The sequence below is a fragment of the Mus musculus genome, chromosome 8, assembly GCF_000001635.26.
Source record: "Mus musculus strain C57BL/6J chromosome 8, GRCm38.p6 C57BL/6J".
Lineage (NCBI taxonomy): Eukaryota > Metazoa > Chordata > Mammalia > Rodentia > Muridae > Mus > Mus musculus.
This window is the reverse complement of record NC_000074.6, coordinates 127474621-127497820: the sequence shown is the minus strand read 5'-3', so window position 1 is coordinate 127497820 and position 23200 is coordinate 127474621. Positions and strand designations below refer to the sequence as shown.

Genomic DNA, 23200 nt, shown 5'->3' with positions numbered 1-23200 from the left:
TAGCTATCACAGTAGGTAGCTGATACCTATACCTACTGTGCATCACAGGGATGTGACACAGATACAGTCTGGGGCATCAGCTGGCCAGGGCAGCAAGATGAGGAGGATGGAGGTTCAGGTGGGAAAAGGACGTGGTCCTGGCACAAGAAGAAGTTGCTTCACACCTAGATGTCACAGCTAGAGTGTCTTCACTGGGTTCTCAGTAGAAGCAATGGTGGGTATGGCCATACAAAGAAATGTGGTGCCCAGGAGAGCCAGCCTTACTAGATATACAATATACTCTTTATCCAGCTGACTCCAAGTACTAACGCTATATGTGTAGCTCAAATCATGCCCGGTTTTTCATAAGTTTATGGTTTTTCAATAATTACTTATTGCTTTAAGAAAAAAAAACAAAAGTAACAGTTAACATTCAAATCATACAAGCTCATCACATAGAGACAGTCACGTCTGTGGAACTTCTGTTCATATATATCTAAGTGTGGTGCCCTTAAGTGTCTTTGAATCATTATTCTTTAAGTCCAAGAAAGACCCATAGCTGGGTATAATTTGTAACCAAAACATAAACCTATTGGAGATAAAGTTCCATTGGTAGAGAGCTTACCTAGCACACATGGAACCTTCTTTGACTCCCAGTGTAGAATAAGCCTGACCTATGTGGGTACACCTGTAATCCCAGCATTGGGTTGGAGAAGTTCAAGGTCCTCAGCTACATATCAAGTTTGAGGACAGTTTGGAATAGATGAAACCTTATCTCAGAAAACAAAACAAGACATTACCTAAATCCAGGGCACAGGCACAAAACTGGTATGCCACAAGCACTAAGGTGAATTCATATCACGCATGCCAGAGGTCCTGGAAAAAGACAGTGTAACCATCTAACCTGGGTGACCATTGGAGGGACCTCATCTGGCAGAGGGGGGTGGGGTGGGGAGGGGAGTTGAAGCATCCTTTTGACATGTAAGTTGATCAGTATATCTTCCTTTCCTAACTATCTTTATATCCCTCTTTAGGAATTTGTAAAGAAGGCTATTGATGATCACTGGGGACTTTATTCAAGACTTAAGGCAGAGGGATACAGCTTTCATGTCCCAAACACAGATGGTGGCAACGATAATAGCCACCTGTATATCTCCCAGCTCTGTCCTGTGACTTTAGGAGCTGTAAGGTGCACACTTCCTAATTCAAGGCAGAAATCTATGAATCCGGATATTTTAGGAAAATCAAATTTAACAAAACCCAATAATCCATCAATGCAAAAGCAATGAAATACCCATCAAAATCCTAAGGTGCATTCTGAAAAAGCACACACATTCAAAGGAATCTGCAGAAACAATTCTCCCTCTGCAGCCACACTGAAAGAAACAGAATACATTTGCATTTCTATCTTGTTAATTCCCATTACATTGGTGTTACTAATAACATCAAATATTTAAAATTTGTGCTACACACACAAAGCCAATTATAATTTTCTAGTGAGAAAACAATTTAATATTAGGAATCTAAAAATAATCTATTTTATTACTGCAACAGATCATGAACATTATGAAATAAATTCTTTCAACAATTAATATTAACAGTAGCTCCTGGACTGGCTGCCCACCCTTGAAATGTTCTCAGTAGCTGACAACCACATCATCCACATAAGACTCAGAGAGTGTCAATCACCACCAGACACGTGCAACATGTGCCAACTGCACTGTCTATGGGCCAGGATTGGAGATTACTTCATTTTCTTGTCTACCTCAGCCAGCAGTATATTTAGATTAAATTTCACTCCAAATAATCTCCAAGAGTTTGTCTAAAATTTCTCACTGTTAAAAAAAAAAACACAGAATGTTTATCTAAGTAACTATCCTACACACACTGAGTTCTGATCTCTTTATTGTAAGAATTTGATGGTAATCATAATGTCTCTACCCCTAACCAGGCTCTTTCAGGAGTCCCGCAGAAGCGCACACATTCCAAAGATTCTAAAACCTATGCTGAGGCAGATTCTGTCTGGAGGGCTTGCCCTGCTCCACAATTAGAGGCAATTATGCCTCCCTAAGCAGTTGCCACTCTACATTTTACTTACAATTCCCTTTTATCCTACAAAACCTCTATCCTGTCCATTTGAATATGGTATCTTGTTTTACAGAGGGAAGACACACTTGGTGCCTATGATAGTTAAATCTTTATTGGCAACTTGTCAGGATTTAGAATCACCATAGAAACAAATCTCTGGGCATGTATGTCTGTGAGGGATTATCTAAATTGGGTTAACTGAAGTGAGATGATCCAGTACAAACGTGGGTGGCTGCATCATCCTTACAGGCTCAATCCAGACTGAAGAAGAAGGAAAGAGTGAGCCATGTACTGCAGTCATGGCTCTCTGCTTCCTGGCTGCAGAAACAGCATCCCCAGCTGCCTGGAGGATGGTTACACCAGGGCGTTCCCATGGTGACAAGCCACACCCTCAAGCTATGAGTCAATGAAAACTCTTCCTAAGTTGCTCTTTTCGGGTCTTTTTTCAGACCAACAGGAAGAGTCTCTAACACACTGTCCCAAGTTCACATCATGATGAAGTTTGAACTCCTGGGTCACGGTATGTGCATAGCTAACCAATTAAGACAATCAATTGAAAACCACATTAATAAACCTTAACATTTGTTTCTTCTGCACCTGAACTTGATATTAGAGCCCTGTGACAGGGTACTCCTTCACACAATGTTTAATTACCCATGCTTCTGCTTAGAATCTAAAACTAATTGGAATAAGACTTTGTTTAGTATAAACAGATAGCTCAAAAGAAGCTGATTAAGGGATAATGTGCTTCTTAGGAAACATTTCAAGGAAATCAGCAAAATGTTGTGTCTGGTTAAACACAGTGCCTGGCATCAGCATAGGAAGAGAGACAAGAAGGTCATGAACCTTCCAGGGTCTTCAAATACCTGCACCGTTTCCTTTTGATATCTGGGCATGAAACCAATAGTGTCAAGAGAAAGATATATCAGATCCCCTCCTCTAACACATTCATGCCTGTCTTAGTTAGGGTTTTACTACTGTGAACAGACACCAAGGACAACAGTCAGTGGGGCTGGCTTATAGGTTCAGAGGTTCAGTCCATTGTCAGGAGTATGGCAGTGTCCAGGCAGCCATGATGCAGGAGGAGTTCAGTTTTACAACTTCATTCTCCACTAGAAGTTGGCTTCCAGGCAGCTTAAAACCCACACCCACAGTGACACACTTCCTCCAACAAGGCCATACCTCCAAATAGTGCCACTTCCTGGGCCAAGCATATTTAAACCACTGCAATGCCCATCATTAGAATGTATTTTTTTGCTTGTTTGTTTGATACAAGGTCTGATAGATCAGGATGGCATAGAACTGTTGCTTCTCCTACCTCCATGTCCTACCTGCTAGGATTACATATGTGTGCTGTCATGTTGGTTTATGTGGTCCTAGTGACTGAAGCCCAGGCTACCTGCATGCTAAGTAAGCATTCAACCAACTGAGCTACATCCTTAGCCCCAATTGCTTCCATATTTGGCTACTTTTTTAGGAAAAGTCACAGAAAACATCATAGTCTAGCAATGGTTCATCAAAGGATCTATTCTGATTCATGCCATACATCACAGTCTTGGAAGGAAATCATCTCTATTGACTGAGGTCACATTTCATTAAAAAAGGATCTTTACAAAGCAACCTGCCATTAAAGAGTTATTTTTCCTGTTCATCTTTATATACCCACCTTTGAACTATTCAAACTACTCAAAAGGCTCCGAGGGAGCCTGTATCCTCATCTCCTTCTGATGAGCTATCCTTTCCTTGAAGGAAACTTATCATTTACACTGTTCTTTAGGCCCAAGACTGCATTCTAGAAGTAAAACCAGACCTTAGGAAAAGTCTGAGGATTCCCCAACACTACTGAAGAAAAATCAGGGAAAATTTAAGTCATTATAAGCGAGGGTATAAGGACTATTAAATCATTCAGTGCACATACTAAGGACATTCAGAAGAAAGACCAACTGCTCTGGATTTATAGATGGTAAAGTGGATCCTCAGTGTGCAGACACAAGCACTGAAGGATGAAATTTAAGTAAGAGGGAAGACAGGCCTACAGCAGAGCACTGTGCATCAGCAAGGGGCAGGCAAACTCTCAACACAGCCTGAGGTAGGAAACAGCAAGGAATAAGGAAACTGGATGAGACCTAAGACCATGAGGTAAGAATACCAAGCAAGACAAAATGGATTTGCTTCTGCAACCTTTCTGTTGAATATCCACCTAGCTAGACTCCGGAAGGTAGTGCTGATTGGCCTGTTTGAGCAGGCTCATAGGTGGCCAATAGTGGCACTAACATACTATATTACACCAGATAAGGAAAAGGTAACGGCGGCAAAACTCAGGGAGAAATATCAGAGACATATTCTGTGAAACGTCATCACTAGGCAGGGGGTGAAGGAAGGAGGAGGAAGAAGAGAAAAGAGATGAGGGAGGCTGGTAAGAATCCAGGGAGAAGGGACACAGGAGCCACCATAGTCACACAATAAAGAAGTAACTTCCTTCTGAATTTAGGGTGTGTTTGGAGAGAGCTACACTGGAAGTCAGGTCTGCAGCTTGCAATGAATGGATCAACTACTACATGCAATTTCTGCCATGTCGAAGTGACAGGAAGAAGAGACAAAAAGAATCAGTACTTTAGAGCAGTGGGTATGAAGGAGGCAAATAAACCTCCAAAGGGTGAGACAGCAACGATGGCCAGGGAAACACAATACAGCAAAAGAGAAGGGGGTACCGAAGGGTGAATGTTGAGGAAGAAAGATGCAGATTTGACAAATGTAAAAGTTAGGCCTTGGAACCATTTGCTAGGGGGAAACGTGGATAAGAATGAAGTAAACAGATGAAAGAAGTCTTTGGCAGAAGAACCACTCAAAACATTTGAAGGCATTACCATGTCTGGCAACGAGAGGATGAAGTGGTCCAGAATTAACTTGCCAGTGTAGAAAGCTAGAAAACAAAAGAAAACACAGGAACCAACCGTTTTCCAAAGCTTAGACATCCATGGGATTATTTCCCCTGAAGAAAGGAGTCATGAGGCACACCTGGCCATTACTGAAAGTTCCAATCCTGTGGTCTCTTCCACTCTACAGTGTAGAGAGAAAAAAATAAGACCACAGTGAGGGGGGGTATGCTATAAACCTAGAATACAAGGATGGTCATGTGACTGCAGATGAACCAATCCGAGGCAACGTATGCAGATAGCCCTGCAGAAATCCTCATGAGCCTGCTTTAGTCCTTAACAATTAACCTGGGAATAAGTAAGAGAACATTGCAAGTTCAGGCATGAGCAAATATGGGGAAACAGTAGGCAAACTCCAACTACTGCACATGGGGCTTGTGTATGGTTCGCCCATGCAACAAATTCTCCATGACTGATGGAAGACAATCTGCACTTTATCCCTTAAGATGGGTGCTTCTATTACCAAGTTCTTGGAAAATGGATCCATTCAAGATAAAACATTTTGCTAACAACTTCCATGGCTCACTGGCAGGGAAGAGAAGGCTTATTAGCTTGGCACTTCAGATACGGCTTTGTCCATATGGCAAAACACATACCAGATTTTTAAAAAGTCAATCAAACCATTCTGGCCCAGCTATTAAAATAAACAGCATGGTCAATAAAACCGGTTGTGTTATTTAAGTCCGTCTGTTGTTCTCCCAGAAGACTGGAAGACTGCTACCATCAGAATGACGGTCTGTACTTCTTTCAGTCTGCTAGCTTCCCGTGTGGTCACAATGCATGCTTAGAAAGACCAGATTTTCTAAATATAAAAAGCAGGACACAGCTGACATATGCTCCAACAATGGGACGGGAGAGGAGAAAGAGAGATGATTATAACAGGGCCCACAGAGGTCAAGAACTTGCCAAACAACCAAAAGAAAGGGGGGGGGGCAGAGCTGGATCCGAATCTAAAGCCACTTTTGGTAGAGCTCACGCCTTGCTGTTCTGGAAGTGGGAAAGGCAGGCAGAGGGGGTCCTAGGGGTAAAGGCCAGGCCCAATAAAGTGGGAAAGGCCGGCAGAGGGGGTCCTAGGGGTAAAGGCCAGGCCCAATAAAGGGCACTTTGTAAACTGCCTTACAGCTTCTTCCAGGAATCCCAAACAGTATCAGAAGAATAAAATGATTACAACATACCTAGTCATACAAAGCAAGTCATATGACTCTAATACAATAAGAACAAAGAATTTTCTGTTTTACAGAGAGTACAGCCAGTAAGAGAACCATCTTCCTCAGTCTAAGCAGCGAGTGTATATTTGTCTGCTGGTGGTCCTCAGTCTAAGCAGCAAGTGTATGTGTGCTGGTCCTCCTTGACTTTGTGTTGTATGCATATGTGTATGCAGGTGCACATGTTCTTGTGGGCATTCCTGGGGAGGCCAGAGGTCAACCTGAGACACTCTTTACCTTTTTTTTTTTTTTTTTTAGATTGGGCCTCTCACTGGTCTGGCGCTGGTGGAGACTAGGCTGGCCAGTCAGGGAGTCACGGGGATCCTCTGTCTTCATCTCCCCCGTGATGGGATTACAAAGGCATACACAACACACCTGGCTTCTGTGTGGGTGCTAGAGGTGAAACTTAAATCCTTATTTGCAAGGCAAGCAAATTCACCAGCGATCTCATCTCAGCCAGGTTCCTTTTTTATTTTAGACACTATGTAGACCTGGCTGGCCTTGAACTCATGGAGATCTATCCGCTTCTGCCTCCTGAGTGCTAGACTTAAAGGTAAATTTTTAAGACACACTTTTAGAATAGAATTTTTTTTTTTAATTTTGGTTTTTCAAGACAGTGTTTCTCTGTGTAGCCCTGGCTGTCCTGGAACTCACTAAGTAGACCAGGCTGGCCTCGAACTCAGAAATCCGCTTGCCTCTGCCTCCAAGTGTTGGGATTAAAGGCGTGTGTCACTACTGCCTGGCTGGAACATAATTCTTAATATAGGTAGACCAATATTCAATTATCTGTGAATTAAATAAATTTTTTTTAAAAAAGGGTAACAGATTAGTAAATATATTTGCTTTTGAATGCATTTATCAAAAATTGAAAGATACAAATCTTTATTTCTGGACAGTTTGCAATTCTTACTTAGCAGCATTGTCTGGTACAGTAGGCCATTAATAATCTTCACACAAACTGGTCAGCATAGCTGTAAAAACACGGTGTATTTCACAGTCAGTCTGGAGGAAATGGAAAGTGTCCATGTATTTATTTTCTTGCCTATTTATTTTCTTGTTCTTACTGTCAGTGTTAGACAGAGCCTCAGTCTACACTGTGATTCTACATTTTAGGTTAGTAGCTCTCAGCAAACATGAGACATTACTATCCACGAGCTTTATGAAAAGTACTTGAAATCTGGGGCTTTAAGCAATCTCTGCTAGATTCCCCCTAGCCTAGATGTCCTGTCCCTGTTTCTGAGTGCACTGTTCACAGGATCACCTGACTCTAGAAGAAAGTTCAGCTCTATACAGACATCTGTACTCTGAGACCCATCTCTCAGCTTCCCTGTGTCACCACAGTTCTCGGAAGGTGCCAGCACAGCTGCTCCAACCGGAGTGGACATGGGCAAGCTAGCTGCTCATGAGGCCAGGCACGTGTGCTGGGTGAGGTGTCACCCAAAGTGTCACACACGAGATGCTTTGTTCTTTTCCAATGATGGTGAGGTTCAAACACGAGTCCCTCCTGACACTTATGACAAAGGACTTGGCCTTGACTCTCAAGACATATGAAATGAAAAATGTAAACATTATTAGCCATTCAAATGATGAGAAGAAATTCCCGAAGCACGTGTGTGTGTGTGTGTGTGTGTGTGTGTGTGTGCATGCATGTATTCACACACATACACACACGATAAAGAGACAGAGAGAGAGAGAGCGCGCGCCTAGAATTCTTAACTTTAGTACATTTTTTTTTAAAGTATGCTCAATTAGTGGCGAATGTTGGAAACATCTTGACAGTGTCTTGGAGATGAAAGTATATGGTACAGAATGAGGAAAGGGAGAGCACATGCTATCTGCAGTCACAATGAATCAAAGCCCAGAAGGAAGCCAGCAAGCCAGCAGGTTCTAATGAAATATTAAGGCAAATGATTATTGATGAAAAATGAATAAGCCTTTTTGATTTCAGCAACCTTTAAATCACACCTAGCTAATTAAAACAACCCAAATCTATTAATTTAGTCCTTGACGGGTGTTTAGCTTGTTCTGGGGCTAATTTAAAGGCACGAAAGGCAGCTGAACCCACCCACACGAGCGGACCCAGTGTGGCAGTAAAGACATAGTTATGAGAATAAAGTGTGGTCTTCTCATATGTCATGTGTTGTGTCCAAGCCAGAACCCTTCCTGTTTTTTCAGGAAAAATAAAAGGATCTATAATAGGTTATTACCTAGTTATTAACACTCAATATTATTTGCAGTAATTGTCATATATGAGCACAAGGCATTCACAACACTGATACTATTTAGCTAGACTGTAGAGCTAACACTCACTCCACACTGCCAAGAGGGATCTGATGAAGAGGCTCAAGCAAGTCTTGCATGCAGGAAGCATTGCAAGGTTCAGGAGAAACAGCTCAGCCCATCTTGCAGCCTTTGCTGGCATCCTATAACACCAAATTCTGTGCACCTGAGCCTCCTGTATCGGATATTAATTGTAGGCTATTAAACTTCAAGACTATACCTAATTACTGCAGATTATGTTGCTTCCTAATCACAGAGATCAATCAACTGTCCACAGCAACGAGTATTTCAACGCTGGTACAGAGCAGCAGACATCAATTGTCTCAGCAAAACTCAAAGCAGAGAAATCTAAAACAAGCATTTACACAGGAAAGATGCTAAAAATATGCACAGAGCTACCATATATAACACAGACAAAAGCAATCAACCCAGCCAATGATTTTGCTTCTAAATGTCCTTAGGACTCAAGAATGAAGACATGAAGATGTGCTGCCGGTGATGACGGCGGTGGCTGTCCACCTTAATGGACAGCTTGCCGTCACTGTGACTCAAAGCCTCAGAGAACCCATTTATGAGGTAGAAAGGTTCATCTCAATGAAACCTTGGCCATGCCCTTTGGGCTTGTGAGCTCACCATAGCAAGAGCACAGAGTAGAGGAGACTAGACCAGCTCATGGAATCCTGGGAGAAGAGAGTGGAAGAGTATGCCCCAAATCTAATGTCCCCCAATTCCCAATGTCACCACAGGCCAATGAACACACCCTGTCACACCTGGCCTGTGGGAGTCAGTACCAACAGCATACCACATCATATCACATGGTTGAGCATCACATCTGGTCTCCTGCCAATGAGATGAGCTCCCCACAGCCAACAAGGGCTACGAATTTAACTCCTGACAAGCAAAAGGGTTTTTGCTATGTTTTTCAGACTGATTTCCAACTTGTGAGCTTTAGAGACCCTCCTGTCTCAGTTTTATGAGTAGCTAAGATTGTAGGCAGGCACATATATAAAGTGACTTTAACAATTAAAATGTTTATGTTTCTAAAAAAGACCCTTTGTGGTTATATGCAGACGGACTACAGAAGCTGTCATAAGAAGAGATCTGTCTCAGTGTGTGCGTGTGCGTGCAGGTGTGTGCATGTGTGTGAGTGTGTGTGCATGTGAGTGCGTGTGTGTGTGTGTGTGTGTGTGTGTGTGTGTGTGTACCATGGTGGACATGCTGAGGTCAGGATCAGTTCTTTCCTTCTATCTGTAGGTCCTGGAGATTGAACTCAGGTCATCAGTCTTGTCAGCTTTTAATCTTCAAAGCCAGCTCACTGACCCACATTTCTTAATTTATATAAATATACATGAATGCCATATAAATATTGGAATATAACAATGAACAAAGCAGACATTTAAAACCCCCTGCTTTATTTGAAACTTAACTCAGATTGGACATGATAAACCATGGAACAAAGTCACGTGCATGGTGTGATGGCAAAATATTAGCAGGAAATGCAATGTAGGGAAGGTGGACAAGGAGTGGGCAAGCACACAGTTGGAAATCATTTGCATTTCCTGAGACAATGCTTTCTGGCTCTGCCTCCCACCCTCCACCCCCCTTGCAATGCTGCTGTGGCCACAGAGATGGCCCCTCTCAGACAGACAATCATGTTCCAGGTGAGCGCTCTAGAGAAAGTTGCATTTTCTGTCAAAACGCTTGGGCTTTGGCTTTCTCAAGGGATGAATTCTTGTGACCCCAGAATTTGAAGGCCCACCAGCTTGTCACCTGCCTTGTCTCCCTGGCAACTTCACCCACTGCCCTTCTGCCCACTGTGGGTCATGGAGGCTTTCCAGCAGAAATCCAAACAGAAAACTTGAGACTTGAACAGTCAAAATGGGCAAGCATGGGAAAGATCCAGAAAGAGCCAAGAGGGAAATGTGTGCCTGAGAAGGATACTGCAGAGCTGCACATGCGGATCCCTACAGTGCTGAGGAGAAGGCAGGGATGGATGGCTTCCATGTGTGTCAGCCCTGCATCCTCCCATGGTAGTGTCTGCAGAAAGTGGCAACATTAATTTAATCATAATTTCTGCACTTTGGGAGCATAACTTCTTGCAACCCACAGGCATATGCGTGTGTAGCACTGGTCGTCCTTGACTATTAAAGGTTTTTCAAGAATTGACGAGACATGAAAGTCAGGAAGGGATACTAGCTGTAAAGGAAATCTCAGTAAATAACCAGAGAGCCATTTACCCTTTTAAAAAATTAGCTCACATCCTGATCAGTTACAAACAGGGCAGGGTGTTGGATATCAAACCTGTCCATCAACAAGGTTAACACTATTGTGCGATTCAAACCACTGTTCTATAAAATAAAAGCTGGAAAAAGAAGAAGGTGGAGGAGGAGGAGGAGGAAGTACTGGTAGTTGTGACGGTGGAGGAAGAATGGGTTGAGGAGAAGAAATGAGAACAAAGAAGAGGAGGAAGAGGAAAGGGACAGTAATTCAGCTGGTAATGTGCTTGTCAGACCTGAGTTCAGATCCCCAGCACCCATATAAAATGTGGATATGGTAGAGGGAACTGCATGCCTGGACTGGGAAGGTGGATACAGGAGGATCCCTGGACCTCACTAGCCAGTCAGCCTAGCTGATCAGTTTGGGTGAGTGTCACCCAAGGGACATCTTACAAGGCTTGATCCTCAGCCTATGGTGTTGCTGGGAAGTACTGGAATCTCTCAGAGTGGGGTCTGCTCTCTGGGAGTTTGTCTTAGAAGGTGACACCAAGACAACCTTTAGCCCTTTCCTATTGCTCCACACCCAGCTATGAGTAGTGTGGTTATCCTTGCCCTCCTGACAGGAGGTGAGGGTCTCTCACAAAGACCTAAAAGCACTAGGTCTCCCCAGTTACTATCTGAAGCTTCAAAAACTGAGAGCCAAATCAACCTCTTCTCGTTTTAACCTGACGATCTGTTTATCTGTCACAGACATGGAAACCTGACACACACCAGGAAGGTCTGAATTTTCCACTTTAATTATATACCTTCCATTCAAAACTCAGTCCAATTCCCATATACAGAACAGCTCTCTTCCACTGAGGACACAGCCCAGGCATCACAACCTCTTAGAAAGGCAGGCTTCTGCCACTGGGTCAACTTGTTTAGTATCACATCTCATATCATCACACTGAACCCTGTGGTCCAACTTAACGGGGAGAGAACTTAGAAGGCAGTCTGGATATACTAAGGAATTAGGGGGGAAGGCTGATGGGGAGGGCAGCAAAACCAAATACTGAAGGTTCAGTTGAAAGACACTTATTCAAAGTATGCATTTCTATGCAAGGATACAAATCTACTCATCCTTACACTCAAGTTTCTCTCATGCCATTTCAAATGCATCCTCAAAAACATCCTCTATTATCTTCAACATACATGAATCATGTAGTTATTTTTCGGTTCTTATTCATTGCTGTCCACATCACTATCCGTAATTATTGGCACGAGGCCATGACAGAATAGCATTTTAGGAGCTGCCTGGATCTCCAGGAATTCTCAGCTAAGCCCTAGAGTTCGGGCTTGTTCAAAGCACTGAAGCCTTTAAATCATCCCAGAGCTTAAATGTACAGGATAAAGGAGAGAAGGAGACAAAAGGATCATTGGAAACCAGTCTGTTTGTCCTTGGTCAGCTTCAGTTTCTGCTACAAAGTCAATGTTTAAACTTATGCGACCTCTCAACTTCAGCAGTCAGGGACTTGAGCCTAGAGTCACAATGGCCCAGGGAAACTTACCCTGTCAGAAACCTAGTACTTTTATATCATTTGTGCTGTTTACAGTTTTGTTTTGAGTCACACGTGGTTGTCTTTTCCTTTGGGTTTGCACCAAGCTCAGAGAGGATCCATGTCCTAGTGAGGTTACCTGCCCCTGAGCTGCACAAGACTAGCAGGTTTCTCTGGTGAGATCCTCACGAATGCCAGCAAAAGTAAATGGAGAAATGAGAATTTGTGTGTAAGCCCTATACACATACGGTTTGTATGCGTACTTAAATCTAAAAAGCCACCCCTCTCTCCAAAAGGAATTCCTCTGGAGACAATTCCATGATCCTCAGGTATTTTATTTAGGTATTAGTTATTTTAGTGTAGTTTGCTATGAGTAAAAAAAAAAAAAAAAAAAAAAAAAAGAAAAGAAAAGCAGCTTAAAGAAGGAGGGGCTCATTTAGGCTCAGTGTTTAAGAGGGCAGTCTGCCATGTGTGGCTCTAATGGCAGCCGGAGCCTTGGACATAGTTACACTGTACCACAATCAGGAAGCAAAGAAGGATCTGTTTGATCTTCCTTTGAACGTATCTGCTACTGAAGCAGGCTATGGCATCAACCACATTTACCTCGGGTCTTCCCTGCCCATTTAACCTAATCTAGATAATCTCTCACAGACATGCCCAGAGATTTGTCTGGGGAGTGATTCTAGATCCTGTTGAGTTGACAACCAATAAACCATCACAGTAGGGAAACACTGCTATGTCCCTGAGGACTCAGTAACACAGCTCATTTAAAGACTGAGGGATAAAAATGATTATGAAAGGCAAAGCCATACACAAAATTCTGTTTAAAAATGTTGACTGTGTGAACATATATTTCTGGGGTTGGAGGGGTAACCCAGTTAGTAAAGGGCCTTCATCTAGCATGTACAAAGGCCTGGGTTTGATCCCCCCCCCCACCTCATAAACTAGACAAAGTAGTGAATGTGTTCCTAGCAATTGGGAGGTAGGGGCAGGAGGTACAGGAGTTCAAGGTCATCCATGGCTACAAAGCTAGTTTAAGGTCACCTGGAACTACATAAGTCGATGTCTCAAAAAAGAATAGGAACATTTCTGTACACTAACATACATTTATTCTTTTAACATTTGAATCTGTTTTATATAATGTATCAAAATGTATCTTTAGGTCCTGTAACAATCTAGGCAGTCTATTCTATCTATCTGTCCTGTAACAATGTAGGAAGTTCCTTTCTTTCCATATCTTCATGTATACAGCTGGGTGAAAGGATAATCCAGCTAATTCTTTGATTAGAAAAGAAAAACCTCTTTTTAGACCAATTAGTGCTATTATTGCAGATACATAGAATTGAGCAGTGAAGAGAACATGGAAAAGGAAAGAATGAAGATGGAAACATGGGGCAATCAAACATCTATGGGAGGACTTCAGAGCCCAAGGAAGGGCCCTGGAACATCTGGGGAGTTAATTTAAAAATGGATTGTGGATTCAGGGCTCGATAAAGTCTCCCAAGAAGCTGAAAATGCGTCTCACCACAGGGCTCCACATAAATCCTCATGAATTTATATTAATAAGAGACTGATATTCCATCCTTATGCAGGAGCAAAAGAGGAAATGACAGCAGCCCAAGATCACTAAATACCAGTAAGATTGGCACTTAAAGCCTTGAGTTTGGATTGTAGAAGGGATGGGGAAATGGGGTAGCCAGGAAGAGAAAGATGGCTTAGTGTACCACAGTGAATGGAAAGTGGGGTACTAAGATGTGCAAGACACTAAAATAAAACACCGTGCCACACAAATGAAGTAGATTTCGGCCACAGCAGCAAAGATAGCTCATCAAAGGCCCACAAGTTCAGGGCCCTGTGACAAGAAAGACATTAAGACTGAATGAGTACACTCTGCTGGGGGCAATTTACTGATGATTACCAAAGTCTAAAATAGTTTTTTTCATTTAGCCTCACATTTCTGTAGAATATGAAAGTGTTCCCTAAGGCAGAAATAAATATATAAATAAACAACCCCCACCCCCACCCCAGATTACTTCTACAAACAAATTGTGGTTTCGGGCAACGTTAATCAACAAAAAGAATTAAACAAAATGTCTTTAAGATTAGCCATGACCTTATTTATGGCTTCATTACTGCCACAGTTTCATTTGTTGAACTGGTTGTGTCACCTCAGCCTTTATTTTAATTGCAGGATCTCTAGCTGTAATCGACAGCTTGGTTGAATGGGAGCTGCTCATTTTGTGCGCTGGCTAGTTTCAGGTCAGCTTGACACAGGTGAGAGTCATTTTAAAGAGGGAACCACAATTGAGATAATTTCCCCACCAGACTAGCCAATGGTAAACTGGTGGTCATGTCTCAAATGGTGACTGTGGGAGGGCCCAGCTCACTGTGGGCAGTGCCACCCCTGGGATGATGGCGCTGAGTTATGTAAGAAAGCAGGCTGAGTAAGCCATGAGGGCAACCAGGAAGCTGCACTCCTCCATGGCCTCTGCATCAGCTCTGGCCTCCAGGTTCCTGGCTTAACTTCCCTCAGCAATGATGGACTGTTACTTGAAACTATAAGCCAAATAATCCCTTTCCTCCCAAGTTTCCTTCAGTCATGGTGTTATCATACCAACAGAAACTCTAACTAGGACACTCTTCTTCCCCAAATTGTAGCCACTGCAGAACTTGCACCACTAAAAAGCCACATAGCTGGCCTATGTACCTGGTGTTATTAGGTTTATACTTTTACACTTTCAATTGTAGAGAGAATTTCTTAAGTAATGTGTGGAAGCATCACCTTTCAATAAAAAGTTGAAGGCCTATTAGCAGAGGCAGGAAATAAAAGGTGGAATATCCAGCAGAGGGGGTGGGGAGGGAGGAGATTCTGAGAAAGAGTCAAGAGTGGGAGATTTTCCCTGAATGAGGAAGTTGGACTCATGAAGTTGAGGAGAGGTAACCAACCATGTGGCAGACATAGACTAGAATAAATGGGTTATATAAGTTATGAGCTATGAGCTTGTTGGTGGAACAAGCCCAAGCTTATGGCCTATGCATTTATCCATAAACAATTAAGTCTCAGAGTCATTATTCTGGGACCAAAGAGGTCAGGTAGAGATAATAAGTTAGCAAAGAGACGTGAACCAATGTGATATAACAGAAGAGGAGCCTGAACCCAGAAGCTGGGGAAGCCAATTCCCCATGCTAAGGGCAGCTTGTATATCTTGGGTACAAGCTATAGAAAAATAACCTCAAATAAAGACAAGACATAGTCAGATTTTATTTTAGGTTCAAAACCCCAGGTAGTGGCTGAAGTATGGACTTGTCAAGAATAAGACTGCAGACACAGAAGGCAAGGAGAGTGCTGAGAGACTCCTAATGGCCACTGAAGCAGTGCTATAGAAGGGAAAGAGACTCTGAATTCCTTAGCTTGGCAAACTCGCAGGCACTGCCTGCCATGTGCTACAGATAAAAGGTTCCATTCCCAGAAGACTAAGATGCTGGTAACAGTCTAAGACATTAGTTTCCCAGAGCTGACTGGGAACGAGGGCTGCTAACCTTCAGCAACCAAGTAGCAGGAACAAGTCAGGTGCAGGTGTGGGTAGGTTCTGTCCCCAGAACTGAGGAGGAGCCTGAGAGAGTGGTACAGTGGAGAGCATGGGCACAGGTCAGAACTAAATGAGCAGCCAGAGTTAAAAAGAAACAGGTGGCCATAGGCACAGACCCTCTGTAGGCACAGGCCCAGGTCTGATGGCACACAGGACAGTGAAGGTCCCTATAGACTCACTGGTAGTTTTCAACCCCTTCCAAGACTACCATCTCACATTTCAGGAAAAGCAGAGATAAATAACAGTGAGCGAAGGTGAAGCAGTATTTGACTTTTTGAATAGCAAATGCGATTGTGTTATATGACCCAACATTTTCCAAAGGGCGCACGTTTAATAACTGCCTGTATCTCAGAAAATTAGTTTTGTTCTGTGTCTACCAGACTTCTTTTTCACTCAATAGGATTCCAGTTTTAGTGGGGAGGGAGAAATAAGTTCACAAAGGTCTTTCCTTTTAAAACTGGCATTTTTCCCTTGGTGGTAAAATGCATGCAAAAAGCACATGATTATGGTATTTATGCTTCCATTAAGACATCCTAGGCAAGCTCAGGGAGTCTAGCCTACTATTTTCCTGCATTTAGGTTTGTAACAGCATAGTTCCTGCTTTATTTCAATTATATTTGAGGACAATGCATTTTTGGTGGCAAATGATTTCACGATGACAGTAAGCAAATGTCCACTGGAGCTGCCTTGGAGTTCAGTATCTGAATGCAAATGTAGATTGCACGGTGTCCCCAAGTAAATAAAGAAGATTACTGACCATAGCTTACCGAACAGCAGGCCTCTGTTACTAGTCGGAGCCCTCCCAAATGTCCTACACGGGACCGTGTAACTTGTACGAAAAGAAACTTTGTGCTGTCAAAAACGATGCAGGAAGTACAGGGATAGTATCACAAAAAACAAGACTGTGGCTTAATAAAACGATTTAATCAAGGTGAACTCCAAATGGGATGAGCTGTGTCTGGTGATGATAGTAGCTCCCTCACAGCTTACGATGAACAGATGTTAGTGACTAGCTCATGCTAGAGGCCCACGATTTTCTTTTCGATAGCCCAAATACTTTGTGTTCCCAATTTGGATAAGTCAGTTACACAGACATCAACTGGCGAGTGTTCTGATGTGGGAGGGCCCTTCTCACTGTGGGCAGTGCTAAACCTCTGGTGGTCCTGGATACTATAAGAAAGCAGGCTGAGCAAGCTATGGGGTGTAAGCCAGTAAGTGGCACTCTTCCATGGCCTTTGTATCAGCTCCTGCCTCCAGGTTCCTACCTTGCCTTCCCTCAATGATGGACTGTTACCTTGAAGTATAAGCCAAACAATCCCTGTCTTCTCAAGTTTCCTTCAGTCATGGTGTTTTGTCATACCAATAGAAACCCTAACTAGGACACTCTTCACCAACAAGATATAACAGTTGCAGAACTTGTAACACCAAAAAGCCACAAGGTTCACCTGTATACCTGGTGCAACCAGATTAAACAGTGATTAGGCACTCCTTTAAGATCAAAATTCCTATGAGATCGGCATACCTGGGAGAGGTCGTTGTAGTGGATTCATTTGCTGAGGGTTATAGCCCTCCTTCCCAGTCAGTTCTGGGAACAGTCCCCACTTTGAAAAATAAACCTTTAATACTATTCATGGTGAGATGGGAAGAGTACTTTGGGTTCTCTTTGCACACCCTAAATTTGACAACTGTTCTACAACCCAGCCTATGTGGCAGCTTGGCAGTAGTGAAACAAATTCCTCAGATATCAGCTTGTAAAGAGGTTTGCTCTGTACAAAGGCGATGCTGTACAGAGAGAGCTGCAGGCGTAGCTCATTTGGTAGAGTTCTTGCCAAGCATGTGAAAACCCTGGGTTCTGTTCCCAGCACTTACATAAGTTGGGCCTGGCAGCACATGCCCAATATTTGGAAGGTAAAGGCAGGTGGCTGACATGTTCAAAATCATCACTGGCTACCCACTTAGTTTGAGATCAGCCTGGGATACATGAGACCTTGTCTCAACCTCTCACCATGCCCTACTTTAAGAAAAGCCTACATTGTGTAGGTGAACAGCAATTCACTACCTGGAGGACAGGAAGCAAGGAGAGTTAACACCATGGTTCCCACAATCCTCTCAGGGATTCACTCCCAGCTACTCCTTGGGCTGAATTCCATGGATTGAGAATCAAGCCTTTTACTACTCGCTCCAATAGAAGTTGTTTCAGCCCTAGACTACAGTCTATCTTTGTCAGTTACAATTATGGGTCCTACTGCTAGCTCCCTGGGGGATGGGGTGGGGAGGGGGCGCTTACCTAATGTAGACAGAAATGTCAAGAGTCTAAGTGGAGCCTGAACAGTCATACATAGTGAGTTTGAGGTTAGCCTGGGATACATAAGATTGTGTCTTTAAAAAGGAAGAGGAGCAGGTGAGAGGAGGACAGGCAATGGGGAAGAGACAGGGAATGAGGTGGAGGTGAGGAGGCGAGCAGGGCTTCTCTCTGAGCTCTTCTGTACACAATTCCTTATATCCAACCAACCTAGTGTCCAGGTGCTTGAAAAAGAAATCTCAAAATAGCAACTTAAACAACAGACTGACTTTTTCCAACTCAACAAGGAGCCAGGCTGGGCAAGTTATGACTGGAAACACTTCCACGTGACTTTTTCCCTTCAGGCTTTACAAGTAAAGCCCAACCTAGAGCACCTAGCTAAGATCTGGTGGGGGTGGGGGTGGGGGAACCACTAAAGAGCAAACCCAAGAACCCTTATAATTCAGATGTGCTAGAGAGAGCCTCCATCACAGGATTCTCCATCCTCCCGACTCCCAAATCAGGGGAAAAAAAAAAAAACTAGCTCTACAGGAAGTCCCACCTGCCCGGATGCTTACGATGTTTAGTAGTTATAACTGTCACATGAGTCACACTTAATCTAAGAAACCGAAATGTTGAGTCCGTCACTTACCGATCTGAGTAAAACGAGGATTTACTCCATAATGGAAAAAAGAGAGTGGGTACTGGGTAGGTAGGCAACTGGTAATGTCTTCCAGAGCACAGAGAAGGATGGAAATATGTCATATATGCTTCATCAGGCACAGGGGTCTTGGCCAACCAAAACACACCAGCCAACAAAAGAAATTCCCATCTTAGTCAGGGAAATACAGGATTAATGAACCACTGGCCATGCCTAAACCTTCAAAATCGCTAGACTAAGTGGGATGCATCTTAACATTATGGTAAATCTAAGTCTAATTATTCCTATAGAAGAGAGATTAGGGTCTACCTACTTAGCATGCATCTAATGTAAAAAGTAAAAATGTTACCAAGGACATAAAAAGACTAAAAGGCAGTCTACCATGACTTTAGTATGTACCTGGGAACCAGCACATGTGCAGATACAGTCAGGCATGCAGGGAAACACTGGCAGAATGAACATGCACAAAACTGAACAGTAATAAAGGGAAAGTGACTAAGGCATGCACATAGGCACGAATTCACCCATGGACGCACTTAAAAAAGCGGCATGAGTGCATTTTGAGACATAACCGTACATACAATACAAAGAGCTGGGAAAGTGTTCCCAATTGTGACACTTTTAATATATTTCCTATGTTGCATCTACACCTCTGGCTATGAGATCTATCAAATTGTTTTGAGCAATGAATTCTCTAGATGGCCTTTTTCAACTGAACAAAGAAAATCTGAGAAGTACATTTCAGATTATTAGCAATGCCTCCATTCCTCCGGAATACAGAGATTTGCATAGCAAAGTTCAACATATAACCATTGCAAACTTTGGTGACATTTAGTCAGTCGACAAGCACCTGTACATTACCCACTGGAGAAAATTTCATATTTCCATCAGAATGATTGCTTCTTTAAGTTCACGTAGGCATATTCTAGATCACCTTGCAGGCACGTTAAAAACAAGTTGCTGTCTGAATTTAGCTTTACAAACAGAAAGACACCAGGAAATGTCTCAACTTAATGATAGTGAAAAACCAGGTGATGTCATAAATGATTTATCAATATGAAATTTCAGTCAACGATTGTGGGCCACAAATTCACAAGAGCACTGAAGGAATCAGGAGAAAGGGATGGATGAAAGGCATCAGCACTTCCTCGACTCAACAGTAGCAGGTGTGCACCCAGTGTATCAATTTTTTGGGGTCACAATGCACTAATAAAGTACACTATATTATTGGCCATGTTAACACAGTTCACTGGAATGCAGTGGGCTTGTCATTTTGTTTGTGTCTAACTTTGTAAAGACTAAGGTTTTATTTGATGTATGGTGGTCCCACACAGGACTTCAGTCCCATTTTCTCTTTATATGTATTTAAGTAATCTAACCACAACGATTTACAGCAGTGTGGCAGTAGCAAGAGATTGCCTTCCCTCAGAAAATGGCTTCTAATTCCTAGCCAAATGGATGGACCTGGAGAGCATCATCCTGAGTGAGGTAACACAATCACAAAGGAACTCACACAATATGTACTCACTGATAAGTGGATACTAGCCCAAAACCTAGGATACCCACGATATAAGATACAATTTCCTAAACACATGAAACTCAAGAAAAATGAAGACTGAAGTGTGGACACTATGCCCCTCCTTAGAAGTGGGAACAAAACACCCATGGAAGGAGTTACAGAAACAAAGTATGGAGCTGAGATGAAAGGATGGACCATGTAGAGACTGCCATATCCAGGGATCCACCCCATAATCAGCTTCCAAATGCTGACACCATTGCATACACTAGCAAGATTTTACTGAAAGGACCCAGACGTAGCTGTCTCTTGTGAGACTATGCCGGGGCCTAGCAAACACAGAAGTGGATGCTCACAGTCAGCTAATGGATGGATCACAGGGCTCCCAATGGAGGAGCTAGAGAAAGTACCCAAGGAGCTAAAGGGATCTTCAACCCTATAGGTGGAACAACATTATGAACTAACCAGTACCCCTGAGCTCTTGACTCTAGCTGCATATGTATCAAAAGATGGCCTAGTCGGCCATCACTGGAAAGAGAGGCCCATTGGACACGCAGACTTTGTGTGCCCCGGTACAGGGGAACGCCAGGGCCAAAGGGGGGGAGTGGGTGGGTAGGGGAGTGGGGGTGGGTGGGTAAGGGGGACTTTTGGTATAGCATTGGAAATGTAAATGAGCTAAATACCTAATAAAAAATGGAAAAAAAAAAAAAAGAAAATGGCTTCTATACTACCCGATTTTCTATGTAGCTTTCTCTCCAACAAGAAAGACAATGGGGAGATGCCATGCTCCCAAGCAAGTCCATATTCACTAACAGGTGGGCGAGAAAAAGCTTGACAGGCACAAAGGAAGGCCATTTCTAAAAGTAGCAACACCATTAGTCATTAATGGATATCTTATTCTCTGCGAATGTAGCATTAAAGGATTAGCGAGTGTCTGTGATCTCTTGTTTTGCCTGCAAAAATAAATCATGGCCCTCCTGGTAAAGCTGAGGGGCTTGAAAGAAAGAAGTGTCAAAGGTGTGATTCAGAAATACTGCACTGCTTGGCATGACTCCTCCTTGTAAAGTGAACTGTGGGTGGGCATGAGCCAGGGGCCTGTTAGAGAATGGGATTAGCAGAATTTGGGGCATGGAGACTACAGGTCTAGATGCTGTAAACAGGAGTGGGGTGCACTCTGAATATGATAATCCCATTTAAGGTCTGGCAGAAGGCCAGGGATTGGAGCCCTGGGGTTTAAGGCAGGTGTTTGTGGCAATGAGGAGCAAGAGGGTCCTCCCTGACTGTACCTGCTATAGGCCCCTTCCCTATTTTTCTCTGATTCTCAAGTTGGTGCGAGCTATGTGCAGATAATTACTTTATCAGCCATCAGTAATTCCTTGGCCATCTTTTTCTAGATCCCCCCAGGAGTCACTAGCAAGCAGTGCTAGTGTTTTGGTAGCCTTTCTTTCAAGAAAGCAGCTTCAGAGGGATGTCCGTGAGATGGTACTTAACCTTCTGCAGGCAGCTTCCACAATCACAGCAATGATGAGACAAAAAGCTTTTAAAGAAAATGTCACTGCCACTGATGACAACTTCATTCTTGGGTTCTGACATTCCTGAGTGTATCTGTTAAAACACACATGAGCCTTCTGGGGGACTCAGGGAAGAGGCAGGAGTGACCCCAAGTGTTTGTGTTAGAGGAATCACTCCTTATAGTCAATGTTAAATAGATTTTCCGAGATAATCAAGAAAAATGTAAACTACTGCAGAAGTGCAGGGTCAGAACCATCTCCCTGGGATGCACTCACTCAGGAGCTGCTGTTCCTGTCTGCTACTTTTAAAAACGATGTTTCTTTCTGTAATTGCCAGAAGTTACTTTCTGCATTTGCAAGACTGTTACTGGCTATATGTCAGTTAGTAAAGCAAGGACTGTTGAGAATACTGTGGCAAGGAATCACCGCCAGAGTTCCCAACTGGAAAGCCATGACCTGCAAGACCAGCATCAACCAGGGGTTTCTTGAAACTGAAGTTCGACTCCGCCCTCAATCTACGGCATCAAAATAGTCAGTGTTTCAGAAGCCTCTCAGGCGAGCCTAATGCACATAAATGTCTCAGAAATACTGCTTTTAAGTAAAACCATTTATAATTTACAGAGCCCAGCTGCCATAGACAGCAATAAGCGACTTTCATAACACGATTGGCGTATTGTTTATGACAATAGTGTGCACATGTTTGATATGAAAGGAAATGAGAATTATTCTCTTCAAAGCTAAACTCCATATGGTGTTTGAGTATATAAAGGGAGGGGTGGGAAAAGATCCATCTAAGATTGTTTCAGCTAAACTCTGAAATATGTATATAGCCATTTGAAATAACTACACCAGCAGTACATAGAGCCTTAATAAGTGTATGCCAGTGCTTACAGACTCACAGATCCAGTTAAATGTTTAAATAACTAGAGAACCATTACAATACAATCAGCATTCTGTCTGCTGTTTTGATGGCTAACAAGCCTCTTATAGAAGAGATGCACTATATTTCATATCTACTAATTCTTTCATAGTATAAAATTAGGCCACCTCAAAAGTGGACCTTATAAGTCATGATCCAAATGAATGTCCCTGCATTTACTGATCTCGTCCAGAAGCCCTTCTAGCAAGAAGAGAACACACAGCTTACATTTGAGCTCAACTCTGATCTGAGCTGTAAACGACAGGCAAAGGGTCATGAAGAGCAGGGTGAGCTAGCCTGGAACTGTTAGGGAAACACTCAAAACTTCTTGAACTGTGTCAAGTCAATAGCTTTGGATATAACGGCTTTTTAAAGGATGTAAATATAACCAGCATTTCACAGCAGGCACTTACAATCTTCTCCCTTGTCCAGAACCAGCAGAGAGCTGACACAGATGCAACAACGCCACGGCTGCCAGCA

General features: G+C 42.9%; 1 protein-coding gene and 1 long non-coding RNA gene across 14 annotated transcripts in view; both read right to left on the bottom strand.

Moving 5' to 3' along the window:
• Gm51558 overlaps positions 1-23199 on the bottom strand; it is a 29910-nt gene extending 6711 nt beyond the window's left edge. Inside the window, exon 1 of the long non-coding RNA XR_003947492.1 lies at positions 27-23199. This is a non-coding gene — a long non-coding RNA (predicted gene, 51558). The remainder of the gene's footprint in view (positions 1-26) is intronic.
• Positions 1-23200, bottom strand: part of Pard3 (par-3 family cell polarity regulator) — a 548906-nt gene that overhangs the window by 114466 nt on the left and 411240 nt on the right. The gene's annotated exons all lie outside the window — the stretch shown is intronic.